The sequence below is a fragment of the Macrobrachium rosenbergii genome, chromosome 48, assembly GCF_040412425.1.
Source record: "Macrobrachium rosenbergii isolate ZJJX-2024 chromosome 48, ASM4041242v1, whole genome shotgun sequence".
NCBI lineage: Eukaryota > Metazoa > Arthropoda > Malacostraca > Decapoda > Palaemonidae > Macrobrachium > Macrobrachium rosenbergii.
The window spans coordinates 57,487,048-57,511,122 of NC_089788.1; the positions used below are offsets into that span (position 1 = coordinate 57,487,048).

General features: G+C 38.7%; 1 protein-coding gene across 29 annotated transcripts in view; it reads left to right on the forward strand.

Annotated features, from left to right (window-relative positions):
• tim (timeless) overlaps nt 1–24,075 on the forward strand; it is a 510,805-nt gene that overhangs the window by 119,763 nt on the left and 366,967 nt on the right. For 4 of the 29 annotated variants that reach the window (XR_010850866.1, XR_010850867.1, XM_067091823.1 and 1 more), the window contains exon 1: nt 1,292–1,419. The exons of the other annotated variants lie outside the window; for them this stretch is intronic. The gene's annotated coding sequence lies outside the window, so the exon portion shown is untranslated. Of the gene's footprint in view, nt 1–1,291; nt 1,420–24,075 lie in introns of those variants that run through there. 29 annotated transcript variants of the gene reach the window in all.

Below are 24,075 nucleotides of genomic sequence, written 5' to 3' on the forward strand. Positions count from 1 at the left end.
GAAGAAAGGATGGGTCAGATGCTTCTGAGATTGTTTAATCATTTAGAGGGAAGGGAATATATATATATATATATATATATATATATATATATATATATATATATATATATATATATATATATATATATATATATATATATATTAAATAAATATATGAATATATATTATATATATAGATATATGTACATTATATTATATATATATATATATATATATATATATATATATATATATATATATATATATATATATATATATTGAGTGTTGTTGCAAATACACAGGTGCCCGTAATGCATGTCCCCAATATACAAAATAACAGGACTTGTAAATTTGCAGTATGCTTAGCAAACAGAAAAATGTTTCGACTCCATTGTGATGTGATGTGAATGTTTATGTGTATGAAGCGACTTGTTCTAATTGTAAATTGCGTGGTGAAGCTAACGAGCGCTCTTCTGTGAGAAAAATCCTTTTGAAACTGGTAATTAAACTTTGCCATTCATTTATTCATTTTTTGTTCGAGCTTTACAATGACCTTTTGGCCTTTCGAACAAATAATTCTTTATTTTTATGTCACCTTTCAGACAATGGATGCAACAATGAACTGGCTTTTTTGTAATCAGACAGCATTCATTTATTTTTCATTTTTCTATTTTTTTTGTCTCCGAAATAGTTGCATTGACGAAGCCATATTGATTGTCATGTAATAAGAGAAACTTATTCAAGTCTTTAAATTTTCTGAAGCAATAAGATCATTTCAATTGGGTTGTGAAATGCGGCGAATAAAAAAAGCTGCAAATGTACCAGGTGCTCTCATTTTTCGGAATGAGAGAATGTTTTCATCGGTGCTGAGTAAAATGAGCGGGGAGCAGTTCACAAGCCATTTCAGATTTTTTCATACAGCTCTTTATTTGGTGTGCAATTTTTTTTTTTTTTCTTGAATGAGGAGATTATTGTCAAGAGAATCATTCACGTTGCCTGGTAGTATGCAGTCATTCGGGGATGTGGCATTTTAAAGAGAGAAGTGATACGTTCTGGATGTTCTGTTCTGAATTTTGGCTGAATGTCAGATGGTTAAGGGTTTTGAGTGGGAGGGAGATCCTTTGGTGCCCAGCGTGTTTGCCATTAATTGAGGGAGTCAAGTCAACAGGTGAGGTGGATGCGAGGGACACGTCGGGGCCGGGATCGCGTGGCTGTGGGGTTGGCCAGTGCCCCCTACCACCCAGCCACCCTCCCCTCGCGCTCTACGTGACAAGAGGGCTGGTTGCAAGCGCTCCCGAGTTGTGTCTAGGCCAGTAGTATTGAGAAAGCGTTGGAGGGAGGGAGATGTGCAGCGAGTCTCCGGGCTTCTTCGTTAATGACCATCCCTTCTCTTTAACGCTTCAGTGCCTCCTGCCCAATCTCCTGCCATTGCTGTCAATAGTGGGTAGTGCTTACCTGCCTTAGGATTTGTCTTTAGTGAATACTTGCTGGATGAAATCGGCTTTTGTGTCAGATCCTTGACTGGTTTTTTTTATTCCAGCGCCCTGTTGACAGTCGAGAAGAGGAGAGAGGGAACATGAACACGTGTTTTTGTTCGTTTAGTGTAGCGTTCGAAAATGATTTGATTCTTACAGTGACCATGATGTCTGCACAATACTGGACGAGTCTCCCTGTACATCTCAGGGAAACGAGAGAGAGAAAAGAAAATGACCGAACTCTGATTGTGAATATTTATAGATTTTCCTTTATGACTTTACGTATTGACGCAGTTATTACGTGAAGATGCGCATGAATGTTATTTGAATTTTTGTTCTCACTGTTTAATGTCGAACTTTTAACTGTTGTTAACATGAACGATTTTTGTGCCGGGGAAATATTCATAATAATGTGCCTTTATTAACCAAGATGTTACAGACACCTCACTCATCACAGCGTTGGTTTTTGTTTTTTTGTTTATCGACACAACTTGGAGAGAGATTTGTTGAATCTGCTTCACTATCAGACAGTTAGGGGACATCAGTTGGGATAGGATAAATCTCCTGAATGCGTGCCTGTATAAAATATTCTTGACAAAGGATGTGTAGGGCTAGAATTAATTTGTAATGATGAACGCAGCTTGTACTGGGAAAACTGTTATAAAAAGAAGAAAGTACAAAGCTGTTTCCAAGTAGCTCAGAATGAAATGTTAAACCTTTTGTCCTGTTGTCATAGAGACGGTTATGACATCGTTTACTCTTTTCAGATCGGCCTATATTTCAAAATCATATCAGTAGGAGCCAAAATATTTTACACAGTAAAATTAATATTGAGTTAAACCAAATCATAATAAAAAAAACAGCGTTGTTGTGAAAATACAGTAATGTCTTCCAAGAAACCCATTTATTTAAAGAAAATACTTGTTAATTACTCATTTGTTTATTTAATATGTAATTTCTTTTCAAATATTGTTGCCTGTACTGTTAAATAATAGTATTTCGTTGGCCGAAGCAAAAGTGTTTCTTGTAAATGTGTATAATTCAGTTTTTATCAAAGGCACAGGAATTTGTCAGGGATCATTTTTGACACCCTTTAGTCAAACAAAAAGTCGGTTGGTTAAGTGATAGTTTTTTGGTCGTTGTTTTTTGGGAGGAATGAGTTTTGTTTAACCTTACACTTTTCTATGTTATTTCTCTTTTATTAGAATCTAAAGACTTTGTTTTATTTTGTTACTGTAACAAGATTTTTTTTTTGTTTTATCTATTTTACAGGCAATATTTTCCCATTATGAATGTCATCAAAATGTTACGGATGGTATCACAGTTCTGCCTTTCTGTTAGGGATTCCCATCTATGTTTTTTAGATGTTTGCCGCTCGGATTGGAAATGTTTTATGTTTTGTAAATAGTTTCGCCGTTAGGAATTTTTGGTTACATAGAAACTTTGTATTTTCGGACTACTTGATGTTATTTTTACGTATAATTCATATATAATGTTCTGCCCCGGGATTTTATCGGTGTGACATTGATCATGTAATTTTCACGAGTCCGATCGTATTTATTAATTTTTTTGCTCCTGGAATTTCTTTGAAAAATGTTAAGTATTCATAGAGATACAGACAACCACAGCGTATTTTGGGTGAGGAGCAGTGGTGTCGAATCGAGCATTCGTACGATTCGTGTCATTAAAATGATTTGGCACCGCCGTGACAGGCACAGTATACCCGGTGTCCATAAAGGATTGCATAGGGCATGGGAATACTTACTAACCAGTTATATATGTGCCCTAAAGAAATGATTCTTCATTGCCCATTGTAATAGATATCATTCCCTGAGCACATTGGAAGCATTGCTTCACGGCGATGATTTGAGCAGTTTCATTCAGTTAATTGTGCAGCGTCAAGGCCAACATGCATGATCCTATTTGGAAGTTAATATGAGTATGCATATTATCTCGTTTTGAATTGAGAGTTCAGCAGTCGCATCTGAAAAATCTTGCAGCTCCTAATGTCCGAAACACATGTAGATTTCGTAATGATTTTTACTTAATTGGTGTGTGCCATCGTAAATCTTTTGCTAGTTGATTATCACCGGACTAATACTTGATAGCCATCTGAATATTTCATTGGTGGATTCATTTAAATTCTTTTTAACTGAGAACATTGGTTATTTCAGCAAGATTTTTTAAACCTATGTAAAAATGATCAGAAGTGAATTTTATGAACCTTTTAACAACATGTAAGAAGCATCCTCTTTGTCGGCCAACTTAAGTTTTTTGCCTAGCTCTGGTACGTGCTGCTGCAGTCGATAGCATCACATTTATTCTCACAAATGGAGTTCCTCAGGACTGTCTTCTCTTTTCTGCCCTTTTCTTTCGTCATCAGTACCTACATATTTCTTCATGTCCAAAATATTCAAATGAGGTAAATTTAGCTTTTTAACAAATATACCACCTCGATTCACTCAGGAACTGTGTCTGTCTTTTTCGTTCTTGTGAGATACTGTATTAACAGGTGTGGAACGTAAATCTGAATGAAGTGAACAACTGGTTCTCTTCCTTTGTTTCCTAGACTATGCACATTATATCATGTATTTCCTCCTGCTCCTACGTTTCCAATAATTTTCAGAGGCTGGAAAATGAGACCATAAGATATATTAGTAATTTGGCTTTAGAGGTAACAACACTTGCCTAAACGTGGATCTCGTTACAGCTACATCTGACAAGTTGAACTCTGCTCATTCTTCCCATTTAGATTGATTCACGATATGTCTGTTTTGTGCTATTTTATAGAAATACTTATACTTATTTATAGTATTACTTTTTACATTTTCCCCAATAACTTTTGGGCTGTTTTGTAATTGCTTCATTGGTAGTATGTGAGCATCAAGCTTCACATTCTCACAAAGAATGTGTAAATCTCAAACTCAGCATTCAAACTCTCTTGCCAGCATCTTCATAATGGTTGAGTGTTGGTAGTTAGTTCTTTTGGACCCGGGTTCTTTCTACACTTTGTGTAACAGCACCACGTTTCTCTCATTAAGTCCTCTGTAGATTTAATTTCCACCGAATACTGAATATTTCTTGAAATTAATGGAGGCATTTCTTGTGAGACATATAAACATATTTATTTATTTTAGATTTTTCTGATACCACAAGCCGATGCCGTTGTAGCAAGGATGGATGCAGATTGAATAATATTAATGTGCGCCATGCGATTGTTGTTGCCGGAATTAAAGGGGCATTGCTAAGTTGAGTAAATAACCTTCCATCTTAACTTTGAGGATTAATGTCAAACATGTTTCATCGCAGTGTTTTGTGCAATTACTAACATCAAACGGTTATTGGCGATTGATGACCCCCTTTTATCTCTGAACATGAATTAAAACTCATGACTTTCTCTCGCACTTTTTCCATATTATTTGTGTAGAAATTAATATCAAAGAACCATTTGAACATTGCACTAAAGTAGTTGGAGTACTTGACACACATCGGATAAAAGTCTTTAGAAGAATCTTTGTTGACCCCGCCTGTGAAGTTGGGTACAGGCTCTGTTTTCTTTTGCTTTGTCACTCACAGGTTCTCCTGAATTTCTGTGGATTTCAGTGAACTAGCTTGGATTGGGTGGCTATGGTACAAGGATATGTGGATTACACTTTTGCGAATATGTGTACTTTTTGTCAACAATGCCAGAGAGGGAAATGTCACAAATTTATTAATTTATGATTTTTTTTTTAGTTTATTTGTAAATTTCTACTCTATAAGAGCCAAGATCTGGATGAAAAGTTTGTCGTAATGTGATTTTGGAGTGATCATTTTCTTTTGCGTTAGAGGAGAGTCAAGAACTTAGGAGTTTTTATCATTTTTATTAAGGTTATAGGGAACTCTTGGGTGGTTCTAACGTAAATTGTTTTGTTACTTGATGTGAAGAGTTTTCTTCTCTGTTCAGCCCCCCTTTTTTTTGCATGAAATTAAAATAAAAAAAAAGAGATATTTTGCATATGAGTTATACTGCCTTTGTCAGCATTGTTTATCATTCCTCCCGAACGTCCTGTTTAGGATTTAGGGGACAATGTATATAGAAGACCATCTGTAATATTCAGTGCTTGTTTAGAATACCTTCAGGTAGTTACTCATTCAGAATATGTGTCGTTATAGTTTTCATCTATAATAATAAAATCAGAGTGGATCTTGTGTGTCCGTCCGAGTTGGGGAGACGTGACACATCCACCCTCCTCCTGCAAACCTGTTTGTCCGGCCTGGCAGGGGCTGGGTAGGTAGGGGATTGGGAGGGTAGGAAAGACATGACACATCCACCCTCCTTCAGCAAGCCTGTTTGTCTGGCCCGGGCGGGGGCTGGATAGATAGGGGAGACAAAACGGGTTCCAGGTCAGCACAGCGCGCCATCAAGCTGTATAACGTGTGTTCCTTGGAGTTTGGTTCTTTTATGTTTTCTCCTACTGTGTCACGGTGACACAATGTTTCTTTGCTGTTCTTATTTAATGACAGTAGTTTCCTTGGTATTTTCGTTCCGTTTGTCTGGGCAAGTTTTCATTTTGTGACTGATCAAGTTTTCAAGTTGAACTGGTATCAATTTGGTTGTTTCAAAACCACACTCGTCATAGGGCCGGTATCCCAAAACATTTCTTTGGTCTCGCTTGTCTTATTTATTGTTATTTATACAAGATTAAGGTTGTAGTTAGTTACCTGTCGAAATCTATTTGAGGGACTTTTAACTGGTGAAATTTGCTATAGATTTTTAACTAATTTTTGATAAGGAATTAAGTATGAATTGTTAAACACTGTTATCGTCGTCCTTGCTGCCAAAACGCTTTTCTTTTGTTCATCATTTTCCCCATTCACTAAATTTTCAGATTTTTTCTCACACTGATCTGTTAACTGCCATTTACCCAAAGTAATCTTATTGATCAGTTAATTCCTGCGTCCTTATTTTTAAATCTATAATCTATCTAATACAAGATTTCGCTCCATCATATGAAGATCTGTCTATCTATGTATTAATATTATATATATATATATATATATATATATATATATATATATATATATATATATATATATATATATATATAATGTGTGTGTGTATGTGTATTGTATTTAATCATCTTACGAGGTAGTCTGTCAATTTATGACCTTTTTCTGCAGTGTTGCAACATCTGTGTGAACCAGCCTGATTAATTTGCATTGTTTAAAACACCAGTGAACTTCAAAGCAGGCATTTTATTTCGTCATTTACAAATAGGTGGGTTAGGCTTGAAAGGCTCGAGAGCCTAAAGTTTCCTTGGTCATCGATCTGTGGGTATAAATAATCAACTTCACACTTCATCGTTCGCACGCTAATTGATACCACGCGAGATTTAAAATGTTATGTTTATTTCCTCCTTCGCTTTGTTGATCATCGACTTTTTCTCCTCAGCCGAGGTGGTTGCAGGTGACCTCCTTAAGCATGCCTCATTCTCATTTCCCTTTTCATCTCCCGGTCGCTGTGAATATTTCGCTCAGAAGTGGATATCTGCTTTGTTGGCCCTAGTGAAAGTCATCTTTTGATTTTTGTTTTGTTTTGTCGCTGCCCTAGTGTTAATGGGCAACGCGCTGCTAATAGCAACACAGTGCAGTGTGGAAGACGTTTTTGCCCTGGTTGATAGCCGAGATTATGGCGGCATCCAAAGGCATGGACGCTTGGCGAAGTGTGACCCACTTTAGGTATTGCTGATTATACTGCGAACGTCAGTCGTCTCCCAGAGAGATCGCCTGAGCGGAATTCTTCTGGAATCAAATCAGGCATCAATGAGAATAACTTAGTTTGGACTTCTGTGTGCTTCAGAGTCTTTAATATCAATTTATTTTCTTTATTTTATTCGGAGCTCGTTTGTTAACGTCTTTTAATCTTTAATTGCGATTCCTCCTTGAAAACTGGTAGGTATTTCAAGAGTCGTTGTTCATCGCCTCTCAAGGATACATTCTCCCTTTGTCTGGGCAAGATCTCTTGGTGCAGTTTAGAATTGTACATCTGCTCTCAGGGGGACGCTGGCGCTCTCTCTCTCTCTCTCTCTCTCTCTCTCTCTCTCTCTCTCTGATAAGTCTACCATGTTGTGGTCAACTCCATCTACGGTAACATTAACCGTAAGTGAACCCTAACTGTTAATGGTTTTTTTCTATTTTATTTTTCCACAGAAAAAGAGAGGGGTTCGTGGGGGGAGGGGTGGAAGTATCACTACAATAAGGTTTAAAGGCCCTTGTTTCAATGAAGATTTGTTCAAAGCTTTACCCAGTGGTTGTTAGAGTACACAGAGTTTTACCCGTTAATTAATGGCCAAAACGTCTTTGATGTAATTAAACTTTGGTGAAACAGATCTGTGAACATTGGTCTGTCGTCGAGTGGCACCACGGTAAAACGTATTTTCACAAGTGATACAACATGTTGTGTCCCCAGGTATCTTCCGTGTAAGTTAATGATAGCTATCAAAATGATGATACTCATTTCTCCTGAGTATAAATTCAAACGAAATGCCTGGAAACCACTTATGAGGCAGATGCCGTTCAATGTGATATAATGAACACCTTCTTCTCTTGGCCCTTTGGAATGAATGCTGCAATCATGAGTACCACGTGACGAAATGGTTTTCCGTGCAAGTTTTCATAGCCGTCCAGTCCCAGACTTTCTTCAGCCTTGTCTGGATCTTGCAGTGTCGGCGCTTTTCAGTCTGTTAAATGACTGCCTTGAAGGTGTCATTTGCTCCACAATGTCATTTTTGCATCTTGATTGGTTTCTAGCTGGAAAGTCAACGGCTTCTCATTGGTGCAGATGCTGGAGTCGTTTTACCCTATCTTCAAATCTCGATGCCGGGAAAATTAGGCACTGCCCCCTCTTTCTTTAACTATGGAATCAAGGCGGAAATAACTGTGCGGAAAACTTCCCCAGAATCAGCTTTTTCTTTTATCTACTTAAAAGGCTTAGTTATATATATATATATATATATATATATATATATATATATATATATATATATATATATATATATATATATATATATATATATATATATATATATATATATATATATATATATATATATATATATATATATATATATATATATATATATATATATATATATATATATATGTGTGTGTGTGTGTGTGTGTGTGTGTGTGTATAATGTGTGCGTATCATGTATATGTAGTGTGTTTGTATACATTGTTTGTGTACATGTGAGTGCTCGCTTTTCCTTAATTGGGTTTATAATTTCTTATAATGATGCGGTTGCCACTGCTTAAGACAGGTTTTGATATTTTTGTTCTCATATTTTCAAGCTCACTAGGTAGATTGTTTAGTCTAGTCACAGCGAGGTCGCCAGAGTCTGACGCATTTCTGGGTCGTGCACCCTCTGCTCTAACCCTGGCAAAGTGTCTCTCCCTGGTGGGTGAATTGAAAGTGAGCGGCAGCTCTTCAGTACATTAACGTGAAAAACGTTTTAGTTGCTCGGATGACTGTATTAGTTACATCTGCAAGGAAGTCGAAACTTCATATTAAATACTTCTTGACGAGACCAATAAAATGTTCACATCTGTAGACCTCTCCATGGCTAGTCCCAGGCAGTGGGAAAATATTAGCTCGCATTTTGCTGTTGCCCCTTGTATTTCATGGGGCCCGCTGATCCAGTGATGTCAGAAACGCGACTGTTCGCTTCTTGACGCTACAGTTGCGCCGTTGGGAGGATGCTAGGCAAGGTAAAACAGCCTGTGGTGCCTTAAGAATTGTGATTTCCACCACCACTAAACGCGTCTACTTCTCCAGTAGAATCATAGTAATAAGTTACAGCACCTGCTAGCCGGAAGTGTCGCGATTGTGACGACACGAGTGCAGTTTCTTTTAGACGTTTCTTCGCTGGACCCTTGGGCTTTGTTTGTGCGTCCTAGCTGTGCTGCGTAAATAAGAATAAGTTAGCCTTTTTGCTGTTAGAGCCTTGTCCTTATATTTGACATTCTTTTGCAGTTCTTGGCAGAAAGCATGGTGGGCTCCTTTTTACAACATGATTGTTTTTGCCTTAAGCATTTCCGCAGCATTAAACTTGGAGATTTTATTCTTGTATTGGAAAAGTTACTTCGACGTAAGCCCTGTCCATGACAGTTCCTCCCAGTGATCGTACTTAAATGCCCCTCAGAAACAACCACCTACAACCTGCTTTTTAAAAGCGATTAGCGACCTAGAATATTTTGATGGTGACGTCGAGGTCTGATACATAGATGATACCGTAATTCTGCGATAACTCTGTCATTCAGGTCCTTAGCTTTTAAACTTGACATCTGTGTCTGAGGGAACTGTCTTGAATCTCACAAGGCTCGCCGGAGGGGTTTATTCATAAGTAGTAAGTTAGATCTTCTGCAAGGTAGCATTTGAAAGGTTTGAACAGTCAAGTGGGAAGAGACCAAAGGGAGCAAATGTAAGTAAAAGAAAAAAATTAGTTCAAAGCCGATGCTATACTCTACTACATTGTGCGCAGCAGGAAACGCTATCTCTGGTCCCTCTCATCTTCTGGGTTGAACAACTCCATAAACTTTTATCTTGTTAGTTTGATTCGATTTTTACAATGTGTTTTCCTCGGGTAAATTTTGCGTTTTATCTTGCCTCATTGTTCTTATTTCATTCTGAGGTCGGGATAGTGGAGGATTTTGGATTTCCTGCCCCCAAATAATACTTTCACTGTGCTACCTTGGAGATCGTTTCCTTGAGGTTATGTAGATTCTACATTACTTTCTGTACTGTATTCGTTTTAAACTTTTTCCAAACGTTGATTGGGTGGAGCTGTGAGCTATGCTTTTCATCGAACCAAGGTGTTGTAACGTCTCTCTCTCTCTCTCTCTCTCTCTCTCTCTCTCTCTCTCTCTCTCTCTTCTCTCCTTGTCTTCAGGACTGGTCAGTATGAAGAAATTACGTTTTTATGAAAAATCTTAAATATTGTGTGAAAGGCTGTCAAGCATTTACCGATGAACAAGACTTATTGCAAAAAATTAACAGTGAGATCAGATCCATCCTAAGTAACATGCAAGAAAAGAGTAAGCATCTAATTGAGCTTGAGATCATTCACTAGCATAGAAACGTTAGTTAAAAATGGTTTTTTTCTGGACGTGATGCAATGAGCGATTCCTTGTTGATTCATCCAGCACAAGCAAATTAATGAACGTTGCATGATTGCCAGCCAAGCAGGTTCTCATGGAAGAACTCGTGGATTCCATGAAGCCGTTAGCGAAAGATTTCTCTGATTTCTTCATTGGGCACTGTGCTTGGATCTCGCTGCCTCTCCCGCTTGAAAAAATACGGATCCGTTTAAAGGCTGCAACCAGTTTCTGTTACGTGTGGTTGTATGACATTTTATAATAATGAAATCCGAGTGGATCTTGATTGTCCGCGCCGGGTGGGGGCGGGTTAGGTAGAGGATCGGGAGGGTAGGGGTGACATGACGAGCAGCGCCAGGTTCCAGCGCAGCGTAGCGCGCACTATCAAGCTCGAATTTGAATTTTTTCCACCATGATGAAATGTTCGGGCCTCAGATATGCTGTGATTCCTTAAAATCCTCGTCTGCCTCCTAGTTTCTTCGTACCAGGTGTTAATAAGGAAGTGATTTGTCCATTTACAAAGGAACAGAGCCTGGTTACGAAGAACAGTAAGTCTGTTGACTGAATGACAGAAAAGAGTAGTCCCTATTTGTCCAGGAGGTAAACAGAACAAAACAAAAATCTGCTTTTATGAATAAAGTGACAAATATAATATGTAAATGTTGCTCTGTCGTAATCACTGGTCTTTTTAGCTCGTTTCATAAGAACGGTGACATTATAAAGGAGTAATGGTAATTAATTATAATAATGGTAAATGTATTGGAATGAGTAAACTCCACTGTTGCTTATTAGTTGCATAATATAAATTTCATAATCAAAATTATACAGTTAACCTTCCTTGTGCCAAGGAAGCCGTACCGCCTTTTAAATATCTCCATTACGTAATCCCTTCGTTGGCTGATAGCTTTACAATAATAGTAATCATAAATCCCTTCGTTGGCTGATAGCTTTACAATAATAGTAATCATAAATCCCTTCGTTGGCCGATAGCTTTACAGCAATAGTAATCATAAATCCCTTCGTTGGCTAAGAGCTTTACAATAATAGTAATGGTAAATCCCTTCGTTGGCTGATAGCTTTACAATAATAGTAATCATAAATCCCTTCGTTGGCTGATAGCTTTACAATAATAGTAATCATAAATCCCTTCGTTGGCTGATAGCTTTACAGTAATAGTAATGGTAAATCCCTTCGTTAGCTGATAGCTTTACAATAATAGTAATCATAAATCCCTTCGTTGGCTGATAGCTTTACAATAATAGTAATCATACATCCTTTCGCTGGCTAATAGCTTTACAATAATAGTAATGGTCAATCCCTTCGTTGGCTGATAGCTTTACAATAGTAGTAATGGCAAATCCCTTCGTTTGGCTGATAGTTTTACAGTAATAGTAATGATAACGTATTGACAATGAGTATCCTCTCCCCCACGACCCTCTTATCAACGAAGACCCAATTGGAGATAAGGACTTCAGTTCTGTTCAGTTCTAAAGGTTTTCTTTTGTCTTATATTACCGAGACATTCTTTGTCGATCTAAGAACATATGCACTGGCCCTATCAAAGAATCGGAAAAGGGCGCAGAATTTTCGAGTATGAGTGACTGATTTCTTTCTTCGTTTTGAACGAGCAAATCATTCTTTATGTTGACTATTGTGGTAGTGTTTCTGTTATTTTGAGACAATACTAATTGAAGCCTGTTCTTATGCTGGGGAATCCGTGGTGAGCAAACCAGGTGTAGCCCATCACGGCCGATGAAGGACAGGGCGATAGACAAAGAGTAATGAAAGGACGCCATCGGATATTCAGAAAGAAATGAATAGGAGAGAAAGGGTAATTAATCGAAATGGTTCTCTCTAACGTCTAGAATTTCAACTGTACTACCAAGAATGTAAAATGCTTTTGCCCGTCTCGGTACCCGCCATTAATAGATTCGTAGACACTCCTCACTGCATGCGTTTTACTCTTCGTCATGATTTCTTTGGTGGCAGCTCTGCAGGCGATCGTTATCACGTGGCTAACCATGCTGAGGCCACAAGCTCCCTGCCGGGCCGTGTGTGCATGCGTGCGTGTGCGGCCGCTTGCCAGTCCTTGTCTTACGCGTCGATTTTTCCTGTGAAGAGAGGTCTTGATTGGACCATTCAGAGTGAGTTTTGGAGCTGCATCATAGTCGGGTGGTCCGTAACCCTTGGTGTGCACGAATAGTTTGAAAGCTGACTTTATTAATATCTTGCGCTCAAGGATTCTTATTTGATGCTCCCCAGGTTTTCGCTTTTTTCTTGACACGAGGAAGTGATGACATTCCGAGTCGTTTCCTTGTGTTATGAGGACTCTCTCTCTCTCTCTCTCTCTCTCTCTTCCCAAAAAAAAAGAATTTATAGCAGAGTACGATGCGGTTATTTCTTTCGTGTATACATATTTGTTATAGGAGAGACATTTAATTGTAGTGTGTGTGTGTGTGTGTGTGTGTGTGTAGCGGGTAGGTGTGGGAAAGGATTATGCTAGACGGAAGGAGAGAGTAATGGCGACAGATGACGTGTCCCAAACGAAAGAGAGTGATGCCCCTTCCTCACCTCGGAGATAGCTAGGAAAATCTGTGACGTATGCGTTCCAGAGTAGGTATCTGTGTCATAGCTTCGCAAAACGATGACATATATTTTTAGGTATTGGCTTTTTCATTTATCGATTGGCGTAAGCCGAATTACATATCATTCTTCCCTTGCATAGATTGGATGATGACTGAGCATTTTTTGTGATTTATTACTTCATATTATAATGACTTCCAACGATTCTATTCCTTGTAAGGCCACGATAGTTTAACCTTTGTGCAATGGCTTCTAATGAGACTTGAGTCTCTTCATTGTTGAATGTATTGTGTTAACTGGTTAAAAAGCTGATGGTTCGCATTAACGAGAACTGATCTTATGTTTCGACCCTTTCTCTAACGCCGTTTCCAGTTTTTGTGATTTACTGATATTCTTGTTATAAAATAAATTAGGGTGATCAGCGGGAGACAGGTACAGTTCTCCTATATGTGGTACCATTCTCTACTCATTCCAGGATTACCGTTCATAATGGGTTATATTTTTGTATGTCCGTTCCAATAAGATCATTTTCGTCGTCCGGAAAGGAATTTGTTTCGCTCAGTAAAATTCCCGTATAAGAAACATCATGTTTTATGAGTAATGTTTTACTTCTAAGCAATTTGAAAACGAAAAATAAATGTCTTCGGCAGACCAATAATAGCAGTGATAGAAGTCTGCAGGAGACATTAAATTCTTCCCTTGTTTTGAGGATATGCATCATGCTCAACAGACTTGCCATTTTACCATTTATCTTGGACTGTAAGCGGCTGTGTTCGTAAGTTTGCTAACACTCCGTCATTGCTCGGGCAGTGAACACTGTGATTAGTTTCTGTCCTTGTGGACGTGCTATTGGCTGAATTGAATCCCCTTTTTGAAGACGGCTTGGTAGAACGCTAGTGGAAAGACCAGACGTCCACTAATTCACTCTTAATTGGTTACTTAACTAACACTGCTTCTGGAGGGATTAACTCGGTAGCCGTGGATGGATCTCTCTCTCTCTCTCTCTCTCTCTCTCTCTCTCTCTCTCTCTCTCTCTCTCTCTCTCAGTTCTTTTTGAGACTTATCAGCGTCGTTATATTTCTGTCCGCCAATTCTCTTTTGAAAGCTTCGAGAACATTTATGCTTTTCACTGTTCTTTACTTTGTTCTTGGGTGTTATTGTTTACCGTCCCCATGGCCCTGTGGGCCCCAGATCCCCTCCCGGCTGCTCCGGCCTGGGGCTCCCACGCCTCTTTAAACATTCGCTCGGACATCAGTCATGAACACGTGTGGTGTTTCGCCGGGTTGGATGTACTCTTTAAACGATTTGTCTCCCATTCCAGATCTCTCTCTCTCTCTCTCTCTCTCTCTCTCTCTCTCTCTCTCTCTCTCTCTCTCTCTCTCTCTCTCATGCGTGGTTGCTGAAAACATTATTGATACGCTCTTTGTGTCTCTACAATTTTGATTTATGTAAAAAGAAACGCAATACATCTTTCTAGAAGCTAAGGGGGCGATTGCGCTTGCAATCGACTCCTCATGTGGCTCTGGGCGTTGTTTTGCGCGTGCTTCTTGCACGATGCTTCCCTTTAACCAGTATTTTGCTTGTAATTTGACGCGCTTTTTGACAAGAGGTTCGTTGGTTTTCCTTCGTTTAAACTGATATTTTATTGTGGCTCTCTCTGTTAAATATTAACGCTTGATTTTTTTCTTGTTCAATCTTGCATCTTTCAGTTGGCGGCTCCTCAGCTTTCTTCGAAGTCATGCTCATCTCTCTCTCTCTCTCTCTCTCTCTCTCTCTCTCTCTCTCTCTCTCTCTCTCAGTTCGTTGAGTTATGAGCACTATCGGGTCTTTAAGTAGGCCATCCTATCTGTCTTTGTATTAGAACAATCATCACCTGTATTCCTTTTCTGGCAATGGGCAATTTGGTCACAGTTCTAGATTTATTGCTTTATGTGACCAAAACGAATATGGGTAAGAAATGGGTGAATTTGTAATTGACCGCATTTTGCTCGATAAAAGTCGTTGATGATCGTGGGTGTCCCTTGATTGTTGGAAATCAATCAATAAATAGATATCGTCCCACTCGGTCCCTTTGTTGACGTTGACATAACCATTGTGTCGGAGCACATGCGAGGATTTGTTTATACTTGTTAGTGATAATGTTTTCCACTTGAGGCCCTCCTCCCTTTTATGACACTGCTTAAAATGAGAATGCGGCTGTTGTCATCTGCCACCAGAGCGAGAGAAATGATCGCTCCACCACAACGGTCAGATCCAGGAAATGCCGCTCAGACGATTCGGTGTAATCTCCTTAGGTGACAAATTCAGTCCTATCATTAGCTGCTTGAGGCTTGGCGAAGGGGGGCCGGGTAGAGGGCGGGGGATGGGGGCGAGTCCCATAGAGCGCTTTTCGTTTTTCCTGGTTCGAGATTTGGATTGAGATTTGTTTTTCACTTCTTGAGCATCTTGTATTTCTTTCCTGCATTTTCGCAAGAAATTCTCAAGTGACATTTCAAAGTTCTTTTTACCTTGTTGGTTTGCAGACATGAAAAATGAAATTGGCTTTCTATCATATTTTTATCGAATTTAATTTTGTGTAAATTGTCTGTTGTTCATAAGATGTATGATGAGTAAAAGTCATTCACTGAAATTTTTATTCACTTAATCATCAGTTGCTTAACTCTCTCTCTCTCTCTCTCTCTCTCTCTCTCTCTCTCTCTCTCTCTCTCTCTCTCTCTCTCTCTCTCTCTCTCTCGTGGCTGTCGGTAAGTTACTAAAAAGTGCTTGACAATTGAAATTAGCGTTCGATTATGGAAATTCCAAGACACTTAGTGTAGTGTTCTCGAACTTTAGCAGTACACCCTAACTCAGTGTTAGATATGAGGTGACCTTAATATTCAGACACTAAGAGAAAAAGGATATTATTAAATTCACTCGATCTCACATTCACATGGAACATAGCCATTATTTGCTAACAGAAATTCAGTGCAAGTCCTGTGACTCGGTTATTTTGTTTTTACGTGATCCAGCTGTCTTCAGTTCGTCGGGGTGCAAATACCCAGTCGGTCTCTCTGCTTTAAGGCGAATGATTAAAGGCACTGGTCACTGAACGCTGATAAATCGTGGTTCAAGATGCTTTGTCTTTTGCAAGACTAGGGCTACGATGCTTGCACGCGCACAAACGCGTTATATTTATATATATATATATATATATATATATATATATATATATATATATATATATATATATATAATTTAATGTGTATGTAGTGTGTTTTTTGTTACCTAGTGTTTTTTTTTCATAAACGTTGCTGAAGGATAAGTTGTCATCTGTTTAGTCACTAAATGTATAAGGTCAACAAAAATCATGGGCCGGTTTTAATGTTAAAGTTGACCCTGGAAGCCGAGGAGCGAGTGTTGACGGCGAAAGGAAATGGTTAGTTATGGCCTGTGAGGAAGTGGGCAGCCAGATTCTTCATTCACTAACTTCCTGGATGAAGTCCTAAAATTATAGGGAAGGAAACTATGTCTAGTTGAAGAATCGACTTGCTCCCATTCCTTATGGGCAATAACGAGCACCCAGGATGGAAAGATGACGAAAAATGACGGCACCGGAAACATGGCCTCTTTTTTTTTTTTTAGTTAACAGACATTTCAGTATCTTTCAGAATTTTCTTTCTGTCGAAAATTACTGTATTAAATTAAGATCAGTATAATTACTTGCAGTACCCACAAGCATTATTTTTGGCCTAAGGTTATATAAAAGCAGTATGTCGTCAGTTTTGTATTGTCGAGTTCGTATAACAGTTGCTTAATTTCGTTGCGTGTGCGAGATTGTCTGTTTAGGTATGCTTTTCTTTATTTGCAGTTGTTACCTGGCCCCGGAAATGTTAGGTGCACTTTTGCGTTATTGTAAATGCTTCCTGGAGATGTGCAGTAAGCGATTTTAAGCTTTTCGCCGATAAAAGGAGGCTTTGCGCATAGAGGATTCGTGGCTCTTATCTTCTTTTGTTGGGAGACCTGCCATTGTTTATTACTCTCCTCTCTCTCTCTCTCTCTCTCTCTCTCTCTCTCTCTCTCTCTCTCTCTCTCTCTCTCTCTCTCCCCCTTTTAAGAGAGAGGTTTGATCAAATTCCATCGTGATATTTTCTGATTTGTTATCTCAAAAAGAGTGCTCCTTTATAAACGCTCTCTCTCTCTCTCTCTCTCTCTCTCTCTCTCTCTCTCTCTCTCTCTCTCTCTCTCTCTCTCTCTCTCTCTCTCTCTCAATGTGTTTGTGCGTCCGTCTCAATGCCCACCTGCTTCGTTGGATCTGAAAAACACGTCGTGCGTATTTATAACCATATTTGTTTGTGAAACGGAGAGGCGGTTTTTTTCTCTCCTTTTAATTCCTCTCTCATTCCTCTCCGTGAAGCTTGAGATTGAATGATCGTTAAGCCTCTGAGTGTTATTTTTGGAAGACTTGAATAAAAGGCCGTCTGATGAAGCTCCTAGGAATGAGTGCACTAGGTAGATTGGAGTTGGGTTAATAACATCACGGGAAAATGTTATTTTCTCTCTCTCTCTCTCTCTCTCTCTGTCTATATATATATATATATATATATATATATATATATATATATATATATATATATATATATATATATATATATATATACACACACATGTGAGTCGATAATCAACATACATCTCTTGATAGCTGAGTGGTCAAAGTTGACTGTGTATCTTTGTATCTAAACCATAGGGCCAGGTTCTGACGCTGCTCGGTTCAGACACTGTTATCAGTTGTAATTCCCCTCGGGTGTAATTACGTTATTTCCAAGTTATGGTAAATTGATATTTATTGTTATTTTTGGTTTAATATCTGTGAAAATACAGTCACGCAGCCATAAGTGAATAAAGTCATATTCATACATACATACAGGTATATATTATATATATATATATATATATATATATATATATATATATATATATATATATATATATATATATATATATATATATGTATGTGTGTGTGTGTGAAACAGAGAGAAAGAAATCTTGGCAAAAAGTATGCAAACGCAGTATTTACGTCAAATACTTTTGTTCTCTGTTTCCGTATAATGTGATAATCACTCGCGACGAGTGTCTTCTCCCAGAGTTTGTCTTTCATTCCACGTCTAGTAGTATTTGCGGAAGGCTAATTTTCAATGTTGCCTTTGTGAAACAGTCTCGGAAAGGAATGTTGAAGGCACCAGGGTTCTCCACAAGGCGTTATCCCTCACCTCAAAGGCGCCTTGCCCTGTAGCCCTCATCTCTCTCTTATTTATGTAGCTGTTAATGTATGCAGACATTATGTTCGCCTCATTATTAATATTTTGTGGTCTTCTCTCACCCTCTGGTTTCCTCTTATGCATATCCAATTCTTTGGAATTTTTTTTTTTTTCCCAAATCAATCACCTTTCGAGTTTGTTCCTTGGGGATGTTTTGTACATTTTGAATAATGAACACGCTGTATAGTTTAAACTAAAACAGGAGGTGAATTCAAATGCTGTAAACTTTTTTAAATTCCTGAACATGAATATTTCCTTCTTCTCCAGAGCCAAGATTTTTGTAGTTTTCTTAAGTATTTTTCTACGTGCGACTGAAGTCACTTTACTTCTGTCTGAATGAAAAGTCTGTTTTTCAGATGTAGGTTTATTTATTAGTTCATTTCATGTAGTTGTGTAGCACTGTTATTTGTTCGTATTCAGTTTTTCTCTAAATTACTTCACTCTTTCTTTCCTCTGTTCACTTATGGGCATTGATCATTTTTAAGGTGACGATAAAATTATGAAGGCTGCTGAACAGCCAGTCACCGTCACCTTGAATGAAATGACCTGTGAATATTTATCGTCAGCCGCAAATAAATAAACTAATGGTACTCTACTGCTTATTATTCGTTATGGGCACTTATTGATATAGTAACAAAGAGAAGAAAATAACATGAAAAGCAGATGAAATCAGTCAGAAAAGTATTTCCATAAGAAAGCAGCAGTGCAATTCGAGAAAAACGAAGGCAGCATGAATAATGACTATAGATAATAACAAACAAATAATATGCGTAGATGAACAGTATTTGACGAATAAGTAGAATGAGGCCAGGGGTCTCGACTCCTCAGCAGAATGTGGAAGGGGACGCTCTGCAAAACAGTCGCAAGCGCCGACTCTCCGGAAAATGGGTCCTTAGGATGTCTTCTGACGCTTTTTTGTCCTAATTACCGCTGTTTGGTATAAGGAGAACGTCACATGGAACAATTTCGTTTGTTATAAAAAGTTGATATGATGCTGCAGCAGTTGTCATTCAAATTGGAGACCAGTATTCCAACCTTAGTCAGATAAAGGATCTAATTACATGTCATTAATGCCGTCATCTTGCAAATGCGAGACTTACGAATGGTGTATAACAGCGGTAAGTGAACTGCTTCCTTATTAAGGGGGAATGATTCTAGTCCAATATTATACATGGTACTATTAGGCTCAGAGAATCATGGGGTGCAAATAGCTTTTGAATAATGAATCCTGAATCAGAGCCCAGCTCCAGCCACGGAGGACTGAGAAAGGCCAAAGCAAGGAGGCCCTGGTTTAGCATAAGGCTTGAGAACATGCGCCGCAGAGCAAATCAAAGTGGAGTCAAAGATGACGCAGCTACCACGAGAGGCAGCCCAATTGCTTCCAGCAGCGTGCTGGATTCATGACTCTTAGGCCTAAAACCTCGGCAATTAAAGTTCTTCTCGCCGCGATGGGGTAGATCTGGCAGAGGGCAAAGTTCGCTGCTTGCCCACTCTCGTTCACAACTTTTGTTGCCCGAGAATCTTCTTCTGTTGTGTTGCTCAAAGCGAAGAAACTGCGTCTGTTTTTGAAGAAACGGCGTTTTTCAATGACGATGAAGCTGTCTTTTGTAGTCTTCTATTGATGTGAATTACTTTACTTTTACTCTCGTGACATATGAGATTTCTGTTCAGTGGAAGCTTGCTCTGCGAGCCGGAGGCCATTTTTTCACTTTTTCCATTTGGATAGGTCATTGTAAATAATCATAATGATAATTATGATAATAAAAATGCAAAGTGTGTTCCATATTTGTATTATAATATAACAGGGTTTAACTGGATGATAAGTTACTATTATCATCTTATGCATTTTATATTTTTCTTACCTTTTCAAAAGTTATTAGTTCATTATTTTGGGTTTTGTTAATAAAAGAAGAAACAAGAAGAGTAGATTCCGGCTATTTGCGGAGATAAGACGACTTCATTCACCCCCCCCCCCCACAACATACTCTATGCGTCTGTTATATTGCCTAATACAAACAGAACAAAGATAACATCTGAAATTTTAGTGAAGTGGAAGTTTGAAAGGATTGCGAATGTCTTGGACCTTGTCGTTTGTAGGGGTTGTCATTAAGAGTGAGTTTGTTCCCGGTTTTCTTTAAGTCAGACGGCGGCCCTTTAGTCTGCCTGAACCGTCAACAACTTCAGAAGAACGATTAGAACGCCTAATCAGCCATTACCTTTGCTGAAGAGACTGACGGACGCCAGAGGATTACGGGGTCTTTTGATGAGCGTCTTCGGACGTCCCTTTCTGTTTGGTCTTTGCTGTTCATGGAAATTGGGAAGGAGAGGGATTCGGGGGAAGGGGTTGGAGGAAGTGAAAGGGGACATTTGTCCCTTTGGGATTTAATCAAGAGGATTAGTATCGCTAGAGGCCTTTTCCCTCATCATTCTCATGGGCTGGAAGAGGCGAGTCACAGAGACTTAATCCAGGATCATGAATGTTTGCGCTGGATAGATGTGTCTCGTAGAGAGAGAGTGAGTGAGTGAGTCTCGTCCACGTGTTACTCACCCTGCAGGGAATCGAGGTCATTGACGACAAGGCAAGAGTTTCGACGTCCTTGCGTTTGCAACCGCCCCACATTTATTTAGACAGCTCCTCTTTCGATAAGGACACGTCACGTCATCTGGTACGGGTGACGATAGGATATGGAAGTACAGCAGATTGTGATTTGCAGGCACTGACGAGGGGCACCATTTAACAGTTGCGAATACTTTTGCTCATTTGTTTGTGCTTTTACGTGTTTGTATCGTCATTTGTGTATGTTGAGCTCAACGTATTTATTATCTGGATAATTTTGTAAGACGTGTTAAAGTATATGCTATTGTTCTTTGAAATTGCAGGCCGATTGTGCTGTCTATGAAAACTCACTGGAATTAAAAGTACTGCGATATATATATATATATATATATATATATATATATATATATATATATATATATATATATATATATATATATATATGTGTGTGTGTGTGTGTGTGTGTGTGTGTGTGTGTGTGTGTGTGTGTGTGTGTGTGGGTGGGTGGGTGGGTGGGTGGGTGGGTGCGTTCGCATGTATGTATATATCGTCTCAGACTTTGCAGTTTACGCTTTTGACATTTATTGCATGATGATGATGTTAGTAGATCGGTGTGTGCGTGTGTGTGTATGTATATATATATATATATATATATATATATATATATATATATATATATATATATATATATATATTGTACATTTTACTTGTATCGTTTTCATTTACTCTCTTCTTCATGGTCTGTACGTTGTCAGACTTGTGTATTATGCATATGTACAGTATACAGTACAGTATGTACGAAGTCCACACCGAACGGCCACCTGCGTCTGAAATATTATTTGAAGTTCCTGAAAATATTGCCGTTTACGGTGCATTTTCCTCGCCATCATTGTTATCATCATTATGATCATTACTCCCGACGTGTATTGAAATATGTTCTTGTAGCGTTATTCGTGACGCTGTTCCCCTTTGTAAGCGTCAAAGACCTTTTGGTGCCTCATTCCAGGTCTTCTTTTGTGAAGAGTCTTAGGATCAGGTCTTCTTGCCATCTCGTGTAGCTTTGCCATGATTAGGGTTTATTTCTGGAATAAGGTCTTTATTCACTCAATACAGGGGTGGGGCCGGGGCGGGGTTGGCGCTGGGAGGGGAAGGGAAGGGAAGAAAGAGCATGCCGCTGGATATCCTATCTCGAAAAGATGAGTGATCGGGAGGAGAAGTCTGCCTTCATGATGGCTTCCAGTGAAGTGTTGTGAAATGACGTCCTATTATTAGGTTGTGCTATTGTAACTGCTTCGTCTAATTATCCGCGTGGTACATCTTATTTTAGTTTGTAAAAGTGTAGATCTGAGACCCACTGACAGAATTTGTTTACTGTTGTTTGGTTTTGGAACATTTTTGATGAGGTCAGTTTTATGATTTTTATTGTACGTGTAGTCTGATATCCGTCAGTAAGCCTCTTTCTTCGCATTGTTGAAATTCTCCTGTGTACAGTTGGCCTCTCGTCTTGCCAGCATTTTTTCCCCTTTTGAAGGAAATGGAATGACGTCTGTTTCTTGTATTTTGCACGAGCCTTATATGTTATGACAATGATTTTTGGTTCTTAAAAGAATGATGTTATTCTCATCATCTCCTCTGAAAGAGGTTAATTACTGTAGAACTTGGTCTGATCAAAACTGATTACTTATATAAATATAACTATAGCGAAATCTTTACAATTATTGGTTGATGCGAAACATTGAGGGCTTTTTCTTGTCAGTACCTCACCACACGTCCTCATTATGTATTTTTTATGGCTCCTATTTCTACAAATGACATCAGCCAAATAAGTATCCGGAGCTTCGCTTTTGCTGAAGAATTACCCGAGTTATTATGGGTTTACTTGATATATGGATATTGTGACATATGAGAGATGGGAATTTTTATGAACTGTTTGATGAGAGAGAGAGAGAGAGAGAGAGAGAGAGAGAGAGAGAGAGAGAGAGAGAGAGAGAGAGAGAGAGAGGGAGAGAGAGAGAGAGAGGCTGATGTAAGGTTATTTTCGTGTGTGTAAATCTTAGTATATTGTTATAAATACACTCAAAATCCTTAAGCTTTACGAGGACTGCCGTTTCCATCTTCTGAGGGAATGAAACCAGGTCAAGGACAGATTAAACACATTCGGTTCCGATTGATCCTCTGACTAACTGACCAAGCTGGCTTATTATGGTTATGCTACCTTTAAGGGTCGTTAATGTAATGTACGGGCCATTAAGGTCACTGTATTTGGCTTTCGACCAGTCCAAGAAATAAGTGCGGATTGTTAGCTTCCCTAACGAATCTGGAGAGCTTAGTTTCTCAGAGAACATTTATGGCGTTTGTTTTATCTAAAGCATTAAAAGATCTGTTTCCAGCCACCGTTGGTATTGAGTTAATGAGGACCCCCCTCCACAACCCTTCGGCACTTCACAACATTGCTTCTGTATATAAATTTATCATCCTTTAAATTCCGTCTATGACTGAAATCCCAACAATGTGTGGTTAATTAGTCAGAAGATCAAGCGAGAACCTGTTATAAATAATCTGTCCTTGATCTAGTTTCATTCCCTTTAAATACTGTAGTCTCAGTAAAGCTTAAGGACAGAAGTATATCCATGACAATATACCAAGATTCTGTCTTTTTACCTTCATCTAAAAGGACGTTATTGTTTATACATAGCCTTCAAGTTGGCCAGTATTTTACATGAAAATGAGATGTTATATAATCCTGAGAAGAAAGATTGTGGTTACAACTGAAGCCTACAGGTTTTTCAGGCCTTCGGAAAACAATGCCGTATTTAGTAATTAGAAAAGAAAAGCAGAAAAAAACTAGGTGCCAAAATGGATGGCGAGAGACCTCTAAACGAAAAAGAGGAAGGATAACTAGAGAATACAAAATCGGCCGACATCCGCTGACGTATGTGAACTCAAGTTACGATTTGTCCCTGAATGAAAATTTGCGCTTGCAGTTCCCATCAGTTTCTGTGAGAGAGGAACCACCTTGTTGAGTTACTCTATTCTTGACGTCAAAAGAAAT